This window comes from Podarcis pityusensis (assembly GCF_964106645.2).
Source record: "Podarcis pityusensis genome assembly, chromosome: 3".
NCBI classification, from domain to species: Eukaryota; Metazoa; Chordata; class Lepidosauria; order Squamata; family Lacertidae; genus Podarcis; species Podarcis pityusensis.
Window position 1 is genome coordinate 20,456,042 of NC_138026.1, and position 20,614 is coordinate 20,476,655.

At 42.0% G+C, this 20,614-nt stretch overlaps 1 protein-coding gene across 1 annotated transcript in view; it reads left to right on the forward strand.

The window, feature by feature from the left end:
• The first annotated feature begins 728 nt into the window (after window positions 1-728).
• Window positions 729-20,614, forward strand: part of KLHL29 (kelch like family member 29) — a 404,977-nt gene continuing 385,091 nt past the window's right edge. Inside the window, exon 1 of the mRNA XM_080999044.1 lies at window positions 729-1,199. The gene's annotated coding sequence lies outside the window, so the exon portion shown is untranslated. The remainder of the gene's footprint in view (window positions 1,200-20,614) is intronic.

Sequence of the window (20,614 nt, forward strand, 5' to 3'; positions counted from 1 at the left end):
CCGGATTATAAAGTCCAGGGAAATACAGTACAAGCGCATCTATATAAAGCACGTATGAGTCAGAGAGCTAGTGGAAGAGGGAAGCAGCATAAACAGTGGATCAGGTGGCCGCTTCTATCTCTTTGCAACCTCCACGGTAGCTGCTGTTTCTCTCTCTGTGTGCGTGTGCGTGTGTAACTTTACCAGAAGTGGTGCCATTGATCTCTTTTCTCCTCGCGCTCTGCATCCTCCGTAGGGAAGAGAACAAACCTCCCTGCCTGCGGGCTCCGTTTCCTGCAGGATGGCACCGTCAGCTCGCGGTTGCCGGCTGCTGCTGCCGCTTGGCTGCTGCTGCCTGCGAGGAGGAGGAGGAGAAGCGCCAAGAACAGCGCCGGCTGCTTGGAGAGAGGGAAGGAGAAGCGGCGGCGAATGAAATAAATAAAAGGGCGACCCGGGCAGAGGCAGCCGCGGCGGTGCTGTTCGCTCTTGTGTGCAAATTGCCCGCTCCGAACCCCTCCCCGTGGGGGAGGCTGGGCTGGGTTGACACACGGGAGGAGCAGAGAGGGGGAGAGAGAAAGAGAGAGAGAGGGAAAGGAGGAGGGAGGCAAAAGAGCCAGAAAAGGGAGGCCGTCCCCGCCCTCGTCCCTCCCCCCCGCGGCCGCGATTGGCTCCTCCCGCCCCTCGCCCGGGCTGCGAGGCCGCCTCCCTCTCCAGCTAAAGCGGCCAGTGTGCGAGCAGGAGCGAGCCAGAAGGGAGCATGGTCTCGACGCCGCAACCAGCTGCCTCCGTCTGCCCGAGTCGCGCCCGCTCCGCCAGCCTCTCGCGCGCTCCCTCCCCGCGCCGCCTCGCGCCTGCCCTCCGGAGGGGCTGAGGGGGCAGCCCCGGAGGCGGCGGCGGCAGCAGCGGCGGCGGCGGCGGTGCGGGGCTTTGCGGTAGGGGGGGAGGGCGGAGAGGCTGCGATGCCGAAGCCGCCTCCCCCTCCTCCTCCTTCTCCCCCTCCTCCTCCTCCTCCCGCTGTTTCTGTGCATCCTCCTTCTCCGCCTGCCTGAAGAAGGTGGGGGGGAGGACGAAGAAGAAGAAGAAGAAGAAGAAGAGGAGCAAGAACAAGAAGAACCCAGAAGAAGCAGCAGCCGCTTTCGCGCGCCAAGGACGCGCGTAATTACGCCCCGGCGCCGGGGCCCCCTCGCCTCTCCCGCGCGCGCACCGCCCAGAGGGGAAAGGTAAGAGCCAATGTGGGGTGGCGGGGGGGGGGGAGGGAGAGCTCGCAACGCAAGGTGGAGGGAGGACCGCGGAGCGAGGCTCCTAGGTGGCGTCTCGTGGCCCCCGCCGCTGTTTGTGGTGGTGGCACCGCCTGGAGTAAGTCGCCTCGGGTGGGTTGAGCGGCGGGCGAAGGCGAATCCCCCCTCGCGCCTGCGCTCGCCGCCTGCCTGGGAAAACTTCCTGCTTGGGTGTTTTGTGTGTGTGTGTGAGGTGCAAGACCAGCCTCGGTAGCGCGGGGGTGCTCTGAGGTAACCGGAGGGGGTGAGGTGCGGGTCTGAGAGGCAGCCACCCACCCTGCTTCCTCCGCCCGCGTCGGTCACTCTTTCTCTCCCAGCACCACCACCACCTTTCTCTCTTCGCCATCTCTTCAACTTCCCTCTCGGTGTGGGTTAAAAGGCACCTTTCCTCACCCCACAGAGCATGAGTTCCAAAGGTGGTTGACTTCTCTCTCTTCTGAATGGAGGAGCAGGGAACCACGCAGTGTGTCATATTTTTATTTATTTTTTTTGTTCTCTGGCACGGCGTGTGTTTTTATTTTTTTAATTTAGTAAATAATAAAACAAGGCTCTGTTTCGTAGATGGCTTTCCCCGTTTAAAAGCACACACCACTGCAAAATCATCCATCATCACCAGAAGGCAGAGGCTATCTTTAATTAAAACTGTCCGGAAAGGAATAAAAAATGACAGGCGCCTACCTCGGAATGAAATCTGCAGGGATCTTGGTGCAGGTCTGGCATCCCTGGCTGACTTTTCTTAGTTTGTTTCAAAATGCGTTGACCCTCACAGGGGAAACACAGCTTGAATAGATTGGGTAACTTCTAGGTGTGTTAGTCTCTGCTGCTGCATCCCCTTAACCAGTCTCTGCTACTCATTGTCAAACCTCCAACCACCCCCCCCAATCCGCTACCCCCCCCCAAATATGTCCTGTCTGCCTAATGTAGGTTGTCAGGTTTCTGGGCAGCAGCTGAATTGTAGAGTGCCTTGTAGCCTTTTGGCAGAATATAAATAGTTCTATACTGAAGGTGTGTCCAGGAACCATTTATAGTGTACAGTCCTAGGCATGGCTTTCAGGAAGTTCTATTGAACCGGATGAGACTTACCTAAGCCTATACATGTTTACTTTCAAATAACACATCTCTGTTGACTGGAAGACTTGATTCTGTTGTATCGGCTGTGGTTTTCATGAGCTATAGTTTCTCTTCTTCCTTCTCTCCCTGTTCCACATTTAATTCTCGTGCCTTGTTTTTATGATGGGTAAAGGATTTGGTGTTTGTGTAATAGTGCAAACAGTTACATTTTGGGATGATGATTGATTGCATACATTTTAAAGATTTGCTCCATGTGCATTTTGAAAAGTGCGACTGACCTCTAAAATCTACTGTTGTGATCAAGGCTGTTGTTATGTGCACATTTACCTGGGACCAAGTCCCATTGAATTCAAGACCTGTTATAGGATTGTGCTGTTAAAAGGTTAATAAAGCCTAAGTGAATATAGATATCATTGATACTTATTGAAGCCCTTAAGTTATAGATGAATAGATATAAAGTTTAAAAGTTTGTCTGGGGGAGGGGGAGAGAAAAAAAGCAAATTGTTATTGATAAATTGTGCTAATATTGTTAGTGTACATTTCACCAGAAATAATTTTGGGTGTCTCCTCCGCCAAATCAATCAGATTGCCGATAGCAGCACTACACTACCATCTTTTAAGTTTCAACAAATTGTTAAATTATGGCCCCCCCTTCATATATATGATTGTATGAGAGAAGCATTACTATGTTCCTCCTATTCCTTTTAAAAAAGGCATCTGTGGCACTCTGTTACAACTGGATTAAGCTGGTAATGGCATTTACTTCACAAAGTGAAGTACAACCATGTTTTAGCCTTATTCAACAGTTTGCAACTTTAGTTATTCACAGTGGGTTACCTACTCTTATTTGAATGAGTAACAAGGTTTTATTCTTCTCTGTATAACCTGCCCCTCACTGTGGCTGTCTGTGGAAGGGTTTTTCTCAGCTTGCAATGAAACATGGCTTATATAAGTGAAATAACTATCAATGCATGTAGTTACTACCATGTTTCATGGGATTATTATTATTTTAATGTAAACTTGGTGCTTTGGACTGCACCTTCAGAGGATGCGGAGTTAGGTTATTGCAGTCAAAATAATGAATCTGGACAAATGGTTCTTTTCTACAACTTTTATCTAAGCTATTAGTTTCATAGTGGTGTTTGATCCTTATTTGAAGAGGATTAAGTTAAAACGAGCACTTTGTATAGACAGCTTCACGGAGAACTCGGATCTCTTCTATGTAGATTTGAGTGAACTGATGTGGCTTGAAAGTTTCCTATGCTCCCAAGTTTTCAGTGTTAACTGGTCTTGTGAAGCGTAAGAAGTATGTTCACAGTGCTTGGAGCAACAGAACCCAAGAACAAACGTTCCGTGTGAATTATTGCTGGAATAGAATATTTTATGGTTGTCATGGCTACAAATAGAGCAATGGTTGCTGGTTTTCACCTAAATGCAGTAGTGGAAAAGGGGTAGAATTCAAGTTCTTTTGTTACTTTTAATTATATCTCTGATTAATGATAGCCAAAATTCAGGTGTCCAATAAATGCAAAACATTGAATCTGGTTTCAAGTCCCCCCCCCTTTTTCAAACCCTTAACATTCCAAAACTGCAGAAGGTAAAGCGTTCTTTTTGTTTGGTAGATTCATCCCGCAAATCCTACAGTAATGGGACTTGAGAGAAACAGAAGAGCATCCAGTCCAGCCCTCCGTACACAATAGCCAAGATAAACTGGATCACTCTCTGCTACAGGTGGTTAAGAAGGGAAAAATAATACACAGCACGCTAAGATTGCATCCTGGATGAGAGTGTTGGGTGAGAGATGGATCTCTACAACAGTGTGACTGATGTAAGGGGATTTGTTTCAATACTTTATATGTTTCATTCGCTGAGTAGCTTCATAGTGCCCTGATGTACATGTGCAGTGCATTTTTAGTGCGTGGATGGAGTGGTTGGGGATAGTCGCTTGTTCAAGAGGGAGATGTTGGACTGATGGTGGATGGTGAATTTGTGTGCTTTGGTGGATGTGCTTGAGGTATGGGGAGTAGAGTGGGATGACACATAGTGGATGAGTAGTGGGTACCGCACGCTTTATGTTCATGTTTTAGGGAAATTGGTTGGGTGCAGATGGAAGAGAAAATCTAGATGGGATGTGGATTTCTTACTGAGGCAAGTGCTTTGTATTGTGGGCTAGGTTGTGCCTTGGCAAGAGGGGGGAATCCCTGACTCTTAAGATGTTTTCAATTGCTGTGTTTTACTTTGGGGGGGGGGGACTCTGCTGTTTTAGTCTGCACTGTGGTTTTTCAGTTGTATTGATTGTTCTCACTCCATGTATTGTGGCTGTTATTTTTTTTATAAATGACTTAGAGGCTGTTGTAGGAGTAAGAAGTAACTACATTAAATACAGTAGGGTGAAAAGCTGCAACTGACCTTAGCAGCAAGCAGTTGAAAACGTGTGTGGAACCATGTATTACACTGTTAAGGGCAGTTTTGTTGCTTTGGAAATATGTGGACATACTGATGGTGGTGGTTTCCTCCCCTTTCTTTCAGCATTTAACATGTGTTGAAGAACAGCACACCCAAGCAGTGTCTTTATTGCCTACAGTTTAGTAGCACTGCTGCCATCTGTTCTTGGACATCTGCTTGCACTGAAAAACTTGCCTAATTCTAGATTGTGTTTCTTGACCGTAGTTGCTCTCTAGGATGCTGATTCTCTTGGGTCCATGGCACCAACTCTAGGCATGTGTTTGGTCACTTGTGGTTCAGCCTTGTCCTATTATTGCTTCCCTCCCCTTCCTTTTAATGACTTTATTCCTAATATCTAGAAATTAAGGAGACAGTTCTTTCTAATCAAAGAACCAGGTTCACATGTCTGGCAGAGTGCTGGTTCTGATTGCTCAAAACTTCCATATCTATCCTTCCTGAGCTGAATCCTGTGAATTGACATAAAGTTGTTAGGCTTTTTTAATTTTTAATTTTACTATTAAGTCTGCTACTTTATTTTACTTTCCATTCACAATATTTCATTAAATCAATTGTCTTAAGAACAGGATGTAGAAAAACAGAAAACTTAATAAAGTTGAGAATCTGAACTCCTCAGAATGAGGAGGCAAGTCAGCAAATCTTATTCTTCTGTCTCCCACTCTTTCTATTTAGGCACTTATTTGCATATATTGCAAAGGCTATGGAATACATTAAGAAAAGATGTTCTGAATCCCATTAAAATGTTAAGGCTGTAAGGTGTAAAATGATAATATAAATATGGCTGGTGCTAGTCCAAAGAGAAAGATCCGAAAGTTGCTTGCAATTTTTGGGTAGTCACTGAAAGAACCCCTCAGTAACGCTGCCCTTCTGGTCAGAATATGGAACTTGCATGCTACTGTCAAGAAGGTGCTTTTTTGTTTTAGTGGGCATGGGAAACGAAGCGGTATCTTAGAATCATTAGGAGAGGCCAGCCCATTTGGGACTCAAAACAGTGAATTGTGCAGTTAAAGAAATGAGTGTGGAAATGTGTCTGAATGTTCTCTCCATATCCAAAGTTGGCTACTATTTACTATCTTCCTGAAGGCATCAGCAAGGATGCCTCTGGGAAAAGTTTAGTTGAGCACTGAGTTTGTGTGTGAAAATACAGCAGAAACCACTCTGAGCTTCAAACTAGGGATGACCTGTGTATGGCTTTTGCTCTTTAGTGCTTTTTCTAGTCAATAATTTTTGGGGGTTTGCATATTTCTTGAGCTGCTCTAAATTTTTATTGATTGGAGTTACAACCTTGCATTGTTCTGCTTTATTGTGTGCTTGTAGTATTTTTGTGTGTTCTTTTGCTTTCTTGTAAACTTCCCTGGGATTATCAGTTGTATATTAAAGGGTGGGAATACAAGCTTTATTTTTTATTTTCAAAAATCAAGATACAAATTTGCCAAGTTTTTTAATACAAAAAAGTTGTGTGTTGACTGCTTTTTACATCAGTTTACCTCTAGCTTCTAAACACTAAGATCAAGTTACCAGGACTTGTTTTCATTGCCTTTTGTTTATAAAACAAAAGGCAAAGCATAAGGAGGCCTACAGGCTACAGATGACAACATACTGTTTGGATGAAGCAAATCCAGATAAGAGAAACTTAAATGCCTTTTGCCATAGTTAGGATGGCCTGAAATGGCTGGTAGTGGAGAGTCATTAATGTTGCATGATTGGAAAACAGTAACTTGTGATGAGGAGAGAAATTGCCAGTGTGTGTCTTAGCTCTCTTTGTATACTAGAAGGCACTTGATCTCTCCGTAAGCACAGTCTGAATAAAAAGAACGACTAGCAAACTTGGGTACACTATTCCGCGACAAATCACCTCCCTTCTGCGGTGCCGACCCTCCCTTCCTACATTCTGGAAATAATTCAGACTTGTTCGCACTGAGTAATAATAAATATATCAAGCTAGCTTCCAGTGAAATGTAGGCGGTTTTGCTGTTGGAAATATTTACTTCAAGTCGGGAAAACATCTGAAGTATTACATTAAGAGTTGTCAGGTAATTGGACACCCCTTAGGCTACATTGGCAGAAATCTCACTAGTAGTGACTCACTCTGTTGGTGATGCAAGAAGGAGGAAGGTACACCTGGTACATATAATATGTGACTTCCCTTGTATTGTTTTAGTCTATGTTTTTTGTTTGCCTTAATCTTGGTTTCTGAAACATTTTCTTAGTCTTAAACACGTACATATGGTGTTGAACTATATTCCCGTATTGTGTGGTTTGTCAGATGGCCACCAGAAGTGACTCCTTTTAGTGGTGAAAATACCTGTTTTACAGGATTGGAAAGACCACCCCCTCTGTATCAATGTACAGAATATCTGGATGCACTTTTTGGCTCGTGAATGTGCCTCTTATTGCCGGCTTCATCCTATTTCATCTATTCAGCATGCATTGCCAATATAGGGACACAATTCCGAATATTTGGTCACAGTATACTGCTGAAGAATCAGCAGTTTAAATATAGGCTCTGCTGTATGTGTGCTTCACCAAATGTTGTGATGGCCTCTTAATATGTGATAAGCTTGTTTATTTTTATTTTTAACAATAACCCTGACCAACACCCTTTCCCCTTCCCTTTTAATTTGATTATATGTGTCTTTGTTAGTATAATGAAAGTTGTTGTAAAACTTAAATTATTCAATACAAAAGTATAAATTTTTAATAATTGTCAAGCACAGACAAACATACGGCTTCAAGAGTGCAGACACTGCAGATTTCAAGAGATGTACCTAATCTTGTTGAGTTGGGCTTCAATCATATCTCTATTGATATTTTTGAATCCTACAAGAGACTCATTATCAGTGTTCACTCTAACAAACATGATTAGCATCGCAATGCAGCCTGTAAAAACCACCCTTGACTTAGGTAATTTAAGAGCTTGGCTCTCAGGGTCTTTAGTGATGAGTAATTAACAGAGGAGCATAGTCTGATTTTCAAGGAGATATGCCTTCTCACACCTTGCTACAAGATTTTGTGATGGGTTTTTTTCAGGGGGGGGACGGACGGACGGACTGATGTTCTATACTGGTGGATTTGAAAATAGCAGCATGTCATAAACTGAAATAAAAGCTTCCTTTCACTCCAGTATTTCATCTTGCTGGCTCCTTAATGACAGCATTGAATGCATAAAACTCAAATGTCATCATACTGTATCTTAGCAGGCATAACTATATGGCACATCCAAAAGAAATAAATTCTACAAAAGAGTAATGAACGTTTCTTAAAGCTATGTTATGCTAACTTGCTGTAATGCTAAAATGAACACAGCTGTTCTGATTCACTGAACATGCGTGTTTAATGACTGGTATGTTAAAAAAAATATGCACCAAAATCTTCACAATTCATTTCTGCAAGTACTTCTGTCTCTCTTGATTGAATAATTCATGTCAAATTGAGATATTTCAGAATCACCTGGGGTTTTTTTTGGGGGGGGGGGTAATCTGAACATCAAGTACATTGCATTACTTTAAAAAAGTATTGGAAGCAGAGCATACCTTCTTCATGCCTCTGAGATACCAGTAGAAAAACAAGCATCCAGAATAATAAATGAATGTAAGGGCTATTCTTGTTTCTCTCCTTCCACATACACCGCCCATTTCTGGGAACTAAATCTGCCTTAGACTTGTTGTTTCCCCATAATTTGAAAGGCATGTGCTTCTGCACAAGAGAGCTTGCTTTATAGGACAATATTGTTAAATTAAAAAAAAAAAATCCTTTCTGAAATAAGTATAGGATGTGCTGCAGCCTTGTCACCGAAGTTGCCACTTAGCCACTTGGATTTCAAGCTCTGTGCGTGTATACTCAGAAGTAAATCCAATTACGGTATGTTCAGTAGTGTGTACTCCCAGGTAAGATAACCCTTGTGGTCCTTTCCAACTCTACAATTCTATAATTTTTGTTTCATTTGTGAACATTTATGTTCAATCAGATCACAATAATTTGTTGTTAAGGATAGTTTTTATTCTGTGTCTGGTAGAGAAGCCTTATGCCTTTTCATTTTGTTTTAATGTATTTTAAATACTGCATGACTGTTTTTTGTTTTGCGTTTGTAAGCCATCTAAATTTATTGATGGGTGGTCATAGACATCTTCATAAATAATTTTGCATAGAAGGACTGGAAGCTGCAGACTTTGTATTCCTGTTTGATAAAGGAAGGGGAGAGTTGGTCTTGGATTCCTAAGTTTACACAATACCATTGCAAGTATCATAGGCTATCAAGCTCAGTAATCTATCTCTATTTGACAGTCGTATATATTTAGCTGCTGTATAACTCAAGATTGATAAATAATGTTCAGCTTAAAGGAAGCTAGGAGATTAATTTAGATAAGTTCTAAGGTCTGACAAATTGGGTGGCTTACCCTAATAAGAACTGCACTGTTGTACCCAGAAACACAACCCACCTCCCTGTAGAAACAGACATACCACCTTAGCAGAGCAAACCTACAGAACATTGAAGTAAGTAATGTATAAAAAGGTAAAGGTAAAGGACCTCTGACAGCTAAGTCCAGTCGCGAACGACTCTGGGGTTGCTGCGCTTATCTCGCTTTACTGGCCGAGGGAGCCAATGTTTGTCTGCACAGTGTTCCAGGTCATGTGGCCAGCATAACTAAGCTGCTTCTGGTGAAACCAGAGCAGCACACGGAAACGCCATTTACCTTCCCGCCGGGGTGGTACCTATTTATCTATTTGCACTTTGATGTGCTTTTGAACTGCTAGGTTGGCAGGAGCAGGGACCGAGCAACTGGAGCTCACCCCATCGCGGGGATTCGAACCGCCGACCTTCTGATTGGCAAGCCCTAGGCTCTGTGGTTTAACCCACAGCGCCACCTGCATCCCAGTAATGTATATACAACACAGCAAAAAGTTATTTTTGACTTGTCAACTTGTCAGCTCTCCCTGCTCCCCCATTATCTTGTTTAAGTCAGACACAGGTTGCTTGGCTTTTACAGATTGTAATACATTACAACGAAATTTATCTTGTGATGGAAGTTGGTGTAAGACTTGTTTTCTGATTTGTTTTCAGGGCGCTGAATAAGTATTCAAACTGATTCTACTTTGTAAGTTGCCTGTCTTCACCAGGGGTCAGCAAACCTTTTCAACAGGGGGCCGGTCCACTGTCCCTCAGGCCTTGTGGAGGGCTGGACTATATTTTGGAAACAAAATATGAACGAATTTCTGTGCCCCACAAATAACCCAGAGATGCATTTTAAATAAAAGCACACATTCTACAAAAACACACTGATTCCTGGGCTGTCCGCAGGCCAGATTTAGAAGGCGATTGGGCCTTAGTTTGCCTACCCATGGTCTTCACCCTTAAGTGAATGTATAAGTTCCTCCTCAGAGAGAGAAGGCAGACACTACACATCACTAATTCAAAAGGCTAAATATTTGCTTGCTGACTTCTAATACAGCTAGAACGGAATGCCAGAAGTCTTAAAACCCTGTTGCTGCAGCTGTACTTGAAGATACTCAGCAGGCAATAAAATATGCAGGAAGGTATCATCTGTCAGACATTGCGTTAGTAGGTTAGGATTTGTGCTAAACCTGTTCCAGTCCCCAGACACTGACAACAGACAAAACTGCCTATGTGTGAAAACGTCCCTTTTGATAGTTTTTTTTTCTTTTCTCAACAGAAGTTTCAGCCTGGAGTTTCACTTGGTCTGAACATTTTGATTAGAGCTGAGCATGCTATTTGACATGTGGGCCCCGCAAATGTCCCTCGTATCTAACAGCCAGTGGTTGGGAGTAATGGGAGATGTAGTTCAGGAAACCTGGAAGGACCCCCCCACCGCAAATTGTTTTGAAGGAGCTTTACAATGCCCCCAAAAGTTTAGCATTGTCTTTACAATGCTTCATGGCGATTTTGTGGTTGTTGTGGGGAAGAAAAACAGCCCCATGGGAATATGCTTGTGTGGTTTGCCCTACTAGTGAAGCCACTCAGGAATAATAACAATAATAATATTTAATAATAATAATAATAATAATAATAATAAATAGGAACATGAATAATAATAATAATAATAATAATAATAATAATAATAAATAATACCCCGCCCATCTGGGCGGCTTCCAATAGCACATTAAAATACAATCACCTATTCAACATTAAAAGCTTCCCCTAAACAGGGCTGCCTTCAGATGTCTTCTGAAAGTCTGGTAGTTGTTGTTCTCTTTGACATCTGGTGGGAGGGCGTTACACAGGGCAGGTGCCACTGCCGAGAAGGCCCTCTGCCTGGTTCCCTGTAACTTGGCTTCTCGTAGCGAGGGAACCGCCAGAAGGCCCTCAGTGCTGGACCTCGGTGTCCGGGCTGAATGATGGGGGTGGAGACGCTCCTTCAGGTATACTGGGCCGAGGCCGTTTAGGGCTTTAAAGGTCAGCACCAACACTTTGAATTGTGCTCGGAAACGTACTGGGAGCCAGTGTCGGTCTTTCAAGACCGGTGTTATGTGGTCTCGGCGGCCGCTCCCAGTCACCAGTCTAGCTGCCGCATTCTGGATTAGTTGTAGTTTCCAGGTCACCTTCAAAGGCAGCTCCAACAGTTCTTGGAGCTCCCATTGCTATTCATAAAAGGACAGGATGGTTGCAATTTTGTTGCTACCTCACCAACCTCCCAGTACAATATTCAAGGTTCCTAAGATATGTGAGAATGATTAAAAATACTTATGCATCTTTGCCTTTCAATAATGGTGCAGAACTTTGTGTAAAGGCTGTCATTGTAATTACTGGCCTTGGAATAGATTTTTTTTAAAGAAAAATGTTCCAGTACACATGAGTCTCACATACACATTGCCCAAACACATTATGTAGTTTAAATCTGTTGAAATAAATACGATTCATATCCAACTCTGTCAAGTGTCCTAGATAATCTCAGGAAGCAACCATTAGTATTTTTCAAAGTTAAATAGTTTTGTCTATTTACTTAACTTTTAAAATGCAGTTTTTAGGATTATGTGGACAAATCAGATCTTTGTCCACATAATCATAAATCACAAAACAAGTTTTTACCTGAAGAATGTGCAAGTCATTATTTTTCAGAGGCAAACTGATGGTATGTGGTGCAGAGAAATAGAAGCGGTTCTCCTCAAATGTGTAAAATGAAGGACTGCATTTTGGAGCTGTAGAAGCTTCTGGAGACGGATTAAAGTTCAATTGTAGAACATCTCATTTGCATGCAGATTCACTCCTCAGCATTCTACAGGTAGGGCTAGGAAAGGTTCTCTTCCTGAAACACGAATGGGCTTATTCAGTATAATGCCACTTCCTGTTTTATCTCTGTAGGTCCAAATATTAGCTGTAGAAGGAGGCAGAGCCCACTTTCCTGCCTTCTGATCTTACCTGAGATTCATATTTCCTAGATTAAAAAAGAAACGTTCTCTGATGTGTCTGTTTGTTTTATTTTTTTAAAAAAAGATACAGCAGCAAGCCAGTCTGAAAAATCACATTCAGTCTAATATTGAACTAGACCCCCATAAACTGCAACAGATTAGTATCAGAAAATGTCAGTGCTTGGGGGACAGTCAAAGTTTGGTAATTAGTAACTTACAGGAACGACTATGTTGTTCGCTTTCTATTTGGAAGGACATACAGTGAATTTGGAAGCAGAAATATTGATTCAAGTGGGTTCTACAGTATTTCTTATTGAACTCCTATGATTCAGTTCCATAAAGGGTTTAAAAATGATTTGCCGTTAGCTTATATGGCCTAGGACCCTTGTACCTACAGGACTGCCTCTTCTGGTATGCACCGTGGAGGACCTTAAGGTCCATAAATAACAACACTTTGGAGGTCCCAAGCCTCAAGGAGGTTAGATTGGTTTCCACTAGAGCCAGGACCTTTTCAGCACTCGCCCCGACGTGGTTGAATACTCTATCACAAGAGACTAGGTCCCTGCGGTATTTGACATCTTTCTGCAGGGCCTGCAAGACTGAGCTGTTCTGCCTGGCCTTCGGCTTAGAATTACTCTGACCCCTTATATGGGATTTGGTATATAAATTTTCCCTTGGCTTTTTTGCTGGCCCATGTAGGATCAGCATGGATAGCTGGCTCGGGTGAATATCTGATATTTCCTCCCTTTAGGGTCTTGATTTATGGGCTACTACTAAAATGAGGCTGCATTTTAAGCTGTATTTTAATTGTTTGTTTGTTTGTTTGTTGTTGTTCCATTATGTTTTACTGTAATTCATATTTGGTGTTAGCTGCCCTGAGCCCAGCCCTGGCCAGGGAGGGCTGGGTATAAATAAAAATTATTATTATTATTAAAAACAACCACACCTAATTTCTGGAGGTAGGCCAATTAATGGTTATTAACCATGAAACAGCAAAGAGGAGACAGTACCTAACAGAGCAAAGGCAAGCGTTGATCCTCAAACAACCGCTGAGGAGTTATACTTCAAATTGCCAAGTCTGAATTTACAAATGTCTTCATTAAGGATGATTGTAAACACCAGCAAACTAAGCATGAATAAAATAAAGCCAGTATAAACAAGATAGGCATTATCCTAAAGTGGCCTTTCTCAACCTTGAATAACTTTATTCAGAAGGCAAACTCACTCTAAAATAGATAATACAAAACAAAACTATAATGCAGTACACAACTGGTCTTAATAGTAACAAAGTCACGTGTAATTAAAAAAATTATTAACATATGTTTAACTGAATGATTATTGGTCTATACATAAATGTAAATGCTTAAAAATCTGTTTGTTCTGGACTATGATCTTCAAGCATTTTTGAAATAACTACCCACTCTCAGATGAGCTAGAGCTTTTGTTATAAATTTCCATACATGTTTTAAAACCTTACTAAACCCATGAATGTTCATGAGAACAAGTGCTAGCCTTCTAAATGCAAAATTCTGTTTGGGTATTTAAAATAGCTGTAAGTTCTTCAATATCACAAAGGTGCTTACAGATACCTGGTTTAGAAGTGAACAACAACAAACAACGTTTTCTTTTGTCGTCATGTTCTCTCCCCTCTCCCCCAGCATAAAAGGGGAGTAAATTTAAAGCTTCTGTTCATGGCTTGTTCTAAGTTTTAGTTTCCAGTTTGTCCGAAGTCTGAAATTTTGGCTTGCATGTTACATCTGAATCAGGCAATAGTGTGCTTACTTGCATGTCCCTCAGTACTATTTAATCTACTACTGGCATTTTATTGATGGACAAGAAAAACACTGGGTTGCTTAGAGTTAAATCCCTGTATGCAATTTAAACCTTTTCGATACTTGTTAGTATTAAGGGACCCAACTATCTGAAACACAGAAATGAAATGTAGGCTAAAGGGTAAGCATATAAAAAGAGTAAAGGAATGGCATCCATAATCTTTATCATATTCAGTAATCATAAATGGAATCCTGTTGTGTTTAACCAAAATACACAAATTGCTAGATAGGATCCGTTTACAGCCTGTATAATACTCCTTAATGGAAACAGGCCCACAACCACCCACATCATAGCAATTTTGTGAAATAGAATATATGAATGATTAATCAGTCCCTTTGTTTGAACCTTTAGGAAGCAAACTGGTTGACCCGGGACTATACTGTTTCTGCTTCTTGAGCAGCAACGTGTTACTGGATTAACTTTTCTCTGCTGCACAAAAGTTGGGTTTATTCATAACAGCAGTTATGTTCTGCAAAGTTGCCCTGCCAAAGGAGCGTCTCTCACTGTTCTGTATAGTGCACCTTTCTTCACAATGCATCAAGGATCCACTTGTGTTGCCCTCCTGTCCAATTCTTAAATAAGAATTAAATAAGAATTGGACATTGTGGAATCCTTAATTGCAGATTTCATACGGTCCAATGGATGGATAATGCAATTTAATATACACATAATAATGTAATATACACATTTATCAATTATGAACAATTGTCATGTGGACGGATTTCTAAGAATGATCATTATGTTAGGCATAAGTGAAGTGTGTGCACTGTACAATTCATAATGATGAATTCTTCTGGTCTTCTTCTGTGCAGTCTTAGTTTTACCCTAGCAGGGAAGAACCTCATTAGCAAAGATAGCAGGCTGCAGAAGTGGCATACCTTTGAGGACCAGATGCTGAGGACAAACGGAGATAGCCATCAAATGCTTTCATTGGGTCTGTGATTTGGGCTTGTTCTGCGCAGAGTGTTGTAAGCCTACGGGATGCTCACCAGACATCTGTTGGCGATGTGGTTGTCCCATCGTCACTGGTTTTGTGTTGTGGTGCCTCACTTCCAGAAGGAAATTATCACTCAGACTGATGTGATCTTATACACTTCCCATCATATCAATAGTGTCAGCTCTGTGTAGCTGGAACATGTCAAAGGCAGGATGAAGATTGAATACAAGCCAATCAAAGAAAACGTTGCTTTGATTGGGTTGTATTCAATGTAGTTCTAAGGTTCCTTCAGCACCCCTGTGGGCCCTCTAATTCTGTTCTGGGTTTCCTCTTGACCCTCCAGAGCAGATGTGGAGGTGACACAGGATGTTGCGGGGTGGGGAAGAGGAGAGAATTCCTGTTGTGCGAGTGTGAGTCTTTGTGGCTTCCATCCACTAGTGCAATGATTTAGTTGATTATGGTTCATTATTATCTGTCTGTCTGTCTGTCTGTCTGTCTATCTGTTTCCCCTCTCCTTCCTCCCACAGGAGCTCAGGGCAGCAAACATCAAAGTGCTAAGAAGCACACCCATGTTTTTTAAAGAAAACAAATTAAGTAAAATCTTGTTGCTGGTTCTGCCCCTGTTTGTTGGAAAAGTCCTCTCCTAGTGGAGACAGGTGTCTAAGGACACCATGCTCTCTGCTCCTAAGCTCCCACAAATCCTCAATGAAATATTGATACCATAAAATAATTGGAGTTTCCAGTGAGCCATCGTGAGCTATCCTATGGCAGAAGCATTTGTTTTTCCAGTCCTCAACTTTGACTAAAGACTATTGGCTGGTTAGGAGCAGTGCAGTGCCATCAGATCACAGAAAGTTACAGTAAAGAGTAGCAGGTAATTTTGGCCAAAATGAAAAAGGAGTCTCCTGAATTTCTGTGGAATTACTAGAACCATATATGGGTTCTTCTGAAATCAAACTGTGCCAGAATCCAAAGGGCTTTCTGTAGTATGAAGAACGTCTTCTACACTCTGGCAACGTAGGCAGAAGAAGAAGAAGAAGAGTTTGGATTTGATATCCCTCCCCTTCAGGAGTCTCAAAGCGGCTAACAATCTCCTTTCCCTTCCTCCCCCACAACAAACACTCTGTGAGGTGAGTGGGGCTGAGAGACTTCAAAGAAGTGTGACTGGCCCAAGGTCACCCAGCAGCTGCATGTGGAGGAGCGGAGACGCAAACCCAGTTCCCCAGATTACGAGACTACCGCTCTTAACCACTACACCACACTGGCTCTCATTTGTGGTTCAAATTTCTGCTAAATGTGGTGCAATTTATATCCAGTGATTTTTTTAAAAAAAATACTTAAATCTTGCACTCCTGCTCTTAGTGCTAGCATCCTATAAATGACAGGTTAGTTGAAGCTAATATAGCTCTTGCTGCAGTATTCTCCTGATCCTAAAATATACAGGTGACTTTCATGAAAAATGTTTGTGCTTCTTTTCTGGGGCAAAGCACTCTCCAAGGTAGCTATAAACAGATTTAAACAGTATAGAATAAAGATGTGTCAACAGCCCAATCACAAAATTAAAAGCAGCAGCTTCAAAGCTCAGCAGTATGTTTTAAAAGCTAACGGAGATGGGATTGTGTTTGTACAGTGGGAGAAGTGGGAGAGAGCGCTATATGGGTCACCAGTGGAAACATCCTTTTTCTAGTGTCTACCAGTCTAGACCTGAACAGTGTACCTACAAGCTCTGAGGCTGATGTTGAGATGTAATGTCTTTTTAAAAAATATTGTAATACTATTTATTGGCCATAGTACCATTTTGTGTGTGTTTTGAGGGGAGATTTCCCCTTAAAAACTTTCAGTTTCCCTCCTCTACAAGGCAGTGAGGAATCTTCTAGGCAGCTGATTACCTTGATGTCTTGCAGCTGTGAGTACTACAAACTAGTTTCTGTTACAGACAGTATTTCTTTTCTTGTTGTGCTGTTATATTTCATTTAAAAGGGTTCTGTTTTTGAGGGATGGTCTTACCCACAAATATATTTTTCATAAACTCTTAAGGAATATGTGGAACTGAAAAGAGCAAGCAAATATGTTTATAAAGGTTATAGTGTCAAGTAACAGTGTCTAGCTTCTTAACCATTCTTAAAGAATTTCTAGCACATTCTTTACTTGCCTACTCAGAAATTAGTCTAAGTTCAATGAGAATTATTCCTGGGTAAGTGGGTATAGGCTTGAAAAACTTGATTTCCTCTCCCATATTGGTTGTGCTAAAGATCAGATTTCTCAAAATTTATTTCCCCTTGATTTACGCACTTCTGGATGGCTGGCGCTAAATGTGGAGAGGCAAAGCTTTATTCTTTTGCCTCTAAAATTGTGCAGCTGTATATGCTGGAGTTATTATTCCAACGTATTAGAATATGCTATATGCTCCTCTTTAGCACTCTTGAATAGAGGCACCAGTTCAGGAATCTTGCTGTGCAGGAGACTGGAATTCGCAAATGAAAATTCACCCAACTAGGAAAGCCGCTGAATATCAAGTAAATACTCTGCAGTGAGGGGGGCACTGTATATAAAGAAACTTTTCTTTTTTTAACCCTTAAGAGACACACACACCACATGGATCTCTTCCTTATTTTATACCACTTGTTGGCTGAGATCCAAATAACTTGTTCTGCATGCCTAAGGAGGTGTCGGGCTCATGTTTCTGTTACTTGAACTCTTCTTCAAGAAACACATGGCCTTTTGCTTTTGGAACTGAGAGCACTTCTGAAAGCAAGTTGAGATAATTGCCTGGTGTGTCTGTCTCTCCCTGTGTGTATGCCCTATTCCGAGACTTCAAGGATGGGAGAAGTCAGATAATCCACTGTCTTTTGGCATTCCTAAAGTAGCTCTTCACATTCTGGCAGTGAAGTTCAATTTTCATAACACTATCATAGAAGGCATTTTGTTCATTTTCTAGTATAGTGGTCAACAGCAATAGTACCCACGAGTGGCTGTGTGTCTGCTGCAGTAAGTCCTATGTTATCTGCAAAAGGTCTCTGTTAACATTCCTTCAAAAATGCTCAGTGGTCTTTCTGCTCAGTTTCTGCTTGGACTGGCTCTGCGTATACTATAGTGAACGTGCTCCCTTTAAAATATCTGCTTTCGTTGTATGCCAGGACTGGACATCCAGTGTCTCTTCGTTCTGAACACAGAACAGGTGCGAACAGCTTCTCTTTGTGGGCAAACATGGCTGTGGCTGATTTAGGTGCCCCTCCCAATTGATGGGTATGTTCCTGAATGATTTTGTGCCCATTTAGAGGGGGTGGAGGTGGGAACTGGGTACCCCTTGGTGTTTTTGTTGACTCTTTTCAGATGGTGGTTATTTTATCATTATGTATATGTTTTGCAGGGACGTGGGTGGTGCTATGGGTTAAGCCACAGAGCCTAGGACTTGCCGATCAGAAGGTCGGCTGTTCGAATCGCCGCAACGAGGTGAGCTCACGTTGCTCGGTCCCTGCTCCTGCCAAACTAGCAGTTCAAAAGCACGTCAAAGTGCAAGTAGATAAATAGGTAGCGCTCCAGCGGGAAGGTAAACGGTGTTTCCGTGCACTGCTCTGGTTTGCCAGAAGCGGCTTAGTCATGCTGGCCATATGACCCGGAAGCTGTACGCCAGCTCCCTCGGCCAATAAAGCGAGATGAGCGCTGTAACCCCAGAGGCGGCCACGACTGGACCTAATGGTCAGGGGTCCTTTTACCTTTATATGTGTTTTGCACATTTCTCTTAGAGATGGAGTGCTTTTGGTAGAATCTTCTCTAGGGTACCCTGAACTGGCCCTTTGTGGTTAAAGAATCTAATGATGCCAGAAGACATCTGTATAGCTTGAAAGGGGGCAGCAAGAGGCGATGCTGTTTCTTCTCCTGTGGACCATTAATAAGGCTATCTCCCATCAACCACCATGATTGCATCTCTGCCAAATGAATGGTTCCTTGCTTCTCCACCTGTTGGGAGACTCAGCTTTTTACTCCTTTAGCCATTGAACACAACTGCACTGTACAGAACACTTATCCATACACGAATACAGTCACACACAGTAAACCCCAAAGAACAGGATAACTTGTAAACCCAAAAAGCTGTTCATAAACATATAAAGCTTGTTTTATAAAATTGGCACATGCAGTTCAATATTTCTTCTAAAAAATTAATGTATATGTTTTGGCTGCATGTTTTATTTATCTTTTGAATTGTTTTAGGTTTAGCTTCTCACTTCTATTGACATTTTTTATTCTATCTTTTATATTTTATGCAAAACCTGCTTAGATGTTTCCTCAGTTAAACAGTTTTCAAATTACCTTAAATAAATAAAATCATCAATGGTGTATTGTGGAGAAAACACAGTGCTGCCACAACAGCTAGGTTTGACATAAGGCAAAGGAATGAATTACTGTTGTTGGCGAAAGAAAAGAAAAAAAGGAACGCCAAATGGCAAACTCAACAGTAATGTTTCTAAGGACAGGAATGGGAACAGCTTGTCAAGTCAAGAGCAGTAGAGCATTTTTGCCCATACTGTCTTGGGATAAGACACAGCTCATGTTTCTTTAAAACAGAAAGCCATATGTCTTTTTCGCAGCATCGCAAGCCACCTCCTTGAGCCCTTTCCTACCCCTGCACTACAAATGCTGATTAGTGATGCTGGTTTCTATGGCTTTTTGCCCGTTCTTCTCTGTCTAGGTAGCTATAATACTTTCATAATAGGCCTGCTAACTAGCGATAATGCTACATCCTGGCTTCCTTTATATCTCCTACTTCACTGTGGACAAGTGTTCTGAGAGCATCACTATGGCAGCCTAATACTGAAAATATTTTGTTTAACTAGAGCCCTATTCATTGTTTTCAGAATACAGGTGCTGCTATGATGGCTTCTGTTAGTACTCAGACCAGATAAAATGATTGAAGTAGTTGTGTGTACACACACCTTGTTTGTTTTCAGAGGCTGTTGCTGGCAGGCAGTGCCCTGAAAGTACCGTATTTTTCGCTCTATAAGACGCACCAGACCTAGTTTTTGGAGGAGGAAAACAAGAAAAAATATATTCTGAATCTCAGAAGCCAGAACAGCAAGAGGGATCGCTGCGCAGTGAAAACAGCAATCCCTCTTGCTGTTCTGGCTTCTGGGATAGCTGCGCAGCCTGCATTTGCTCCATAAGACGCACACACATTTCCCCTTACTTTGTAGGAGGGAACAAGTGAGTCTTATAGAGGAAAAAATATGGTAATTTTTAATTGCTGTGGAGATGCTAGCTCTCTTAAGTACAAGCGACTAAGATCTGTTTCAGACTAGTGTGTTGTTCATGATGTAGGTTGCTCTAGCAGAAGCATTTAAAGATGTCATGTGCTCCTCATTTTAATATGGCTTTAAATAATTAATTGAAAATTTTCTTAAAAAAAACACAAAACAAATTTGTCGGAGTCAGACTGATTTGCTTCTCAAAAATATTTCTAACTAAAATCTTTGTTGTCCTATTTTTAAGTAGCTTTCTTGCTTTGTTTTTTAAAAACACCAATTTAAATGAGATGTTGATTGCTTCTGACATTCTGAAATGCAGCTTCAAAGTGAGTGACAATTGTAAATTTTAATCTGCAGAAGGAAGGCATTTCCTCTTGAAGTGTCCAAATTAGGCTTTTGCTATGCTCTCCTATTTCTGTAAAGTCTTTATTCCTCCCCCCCCCTCC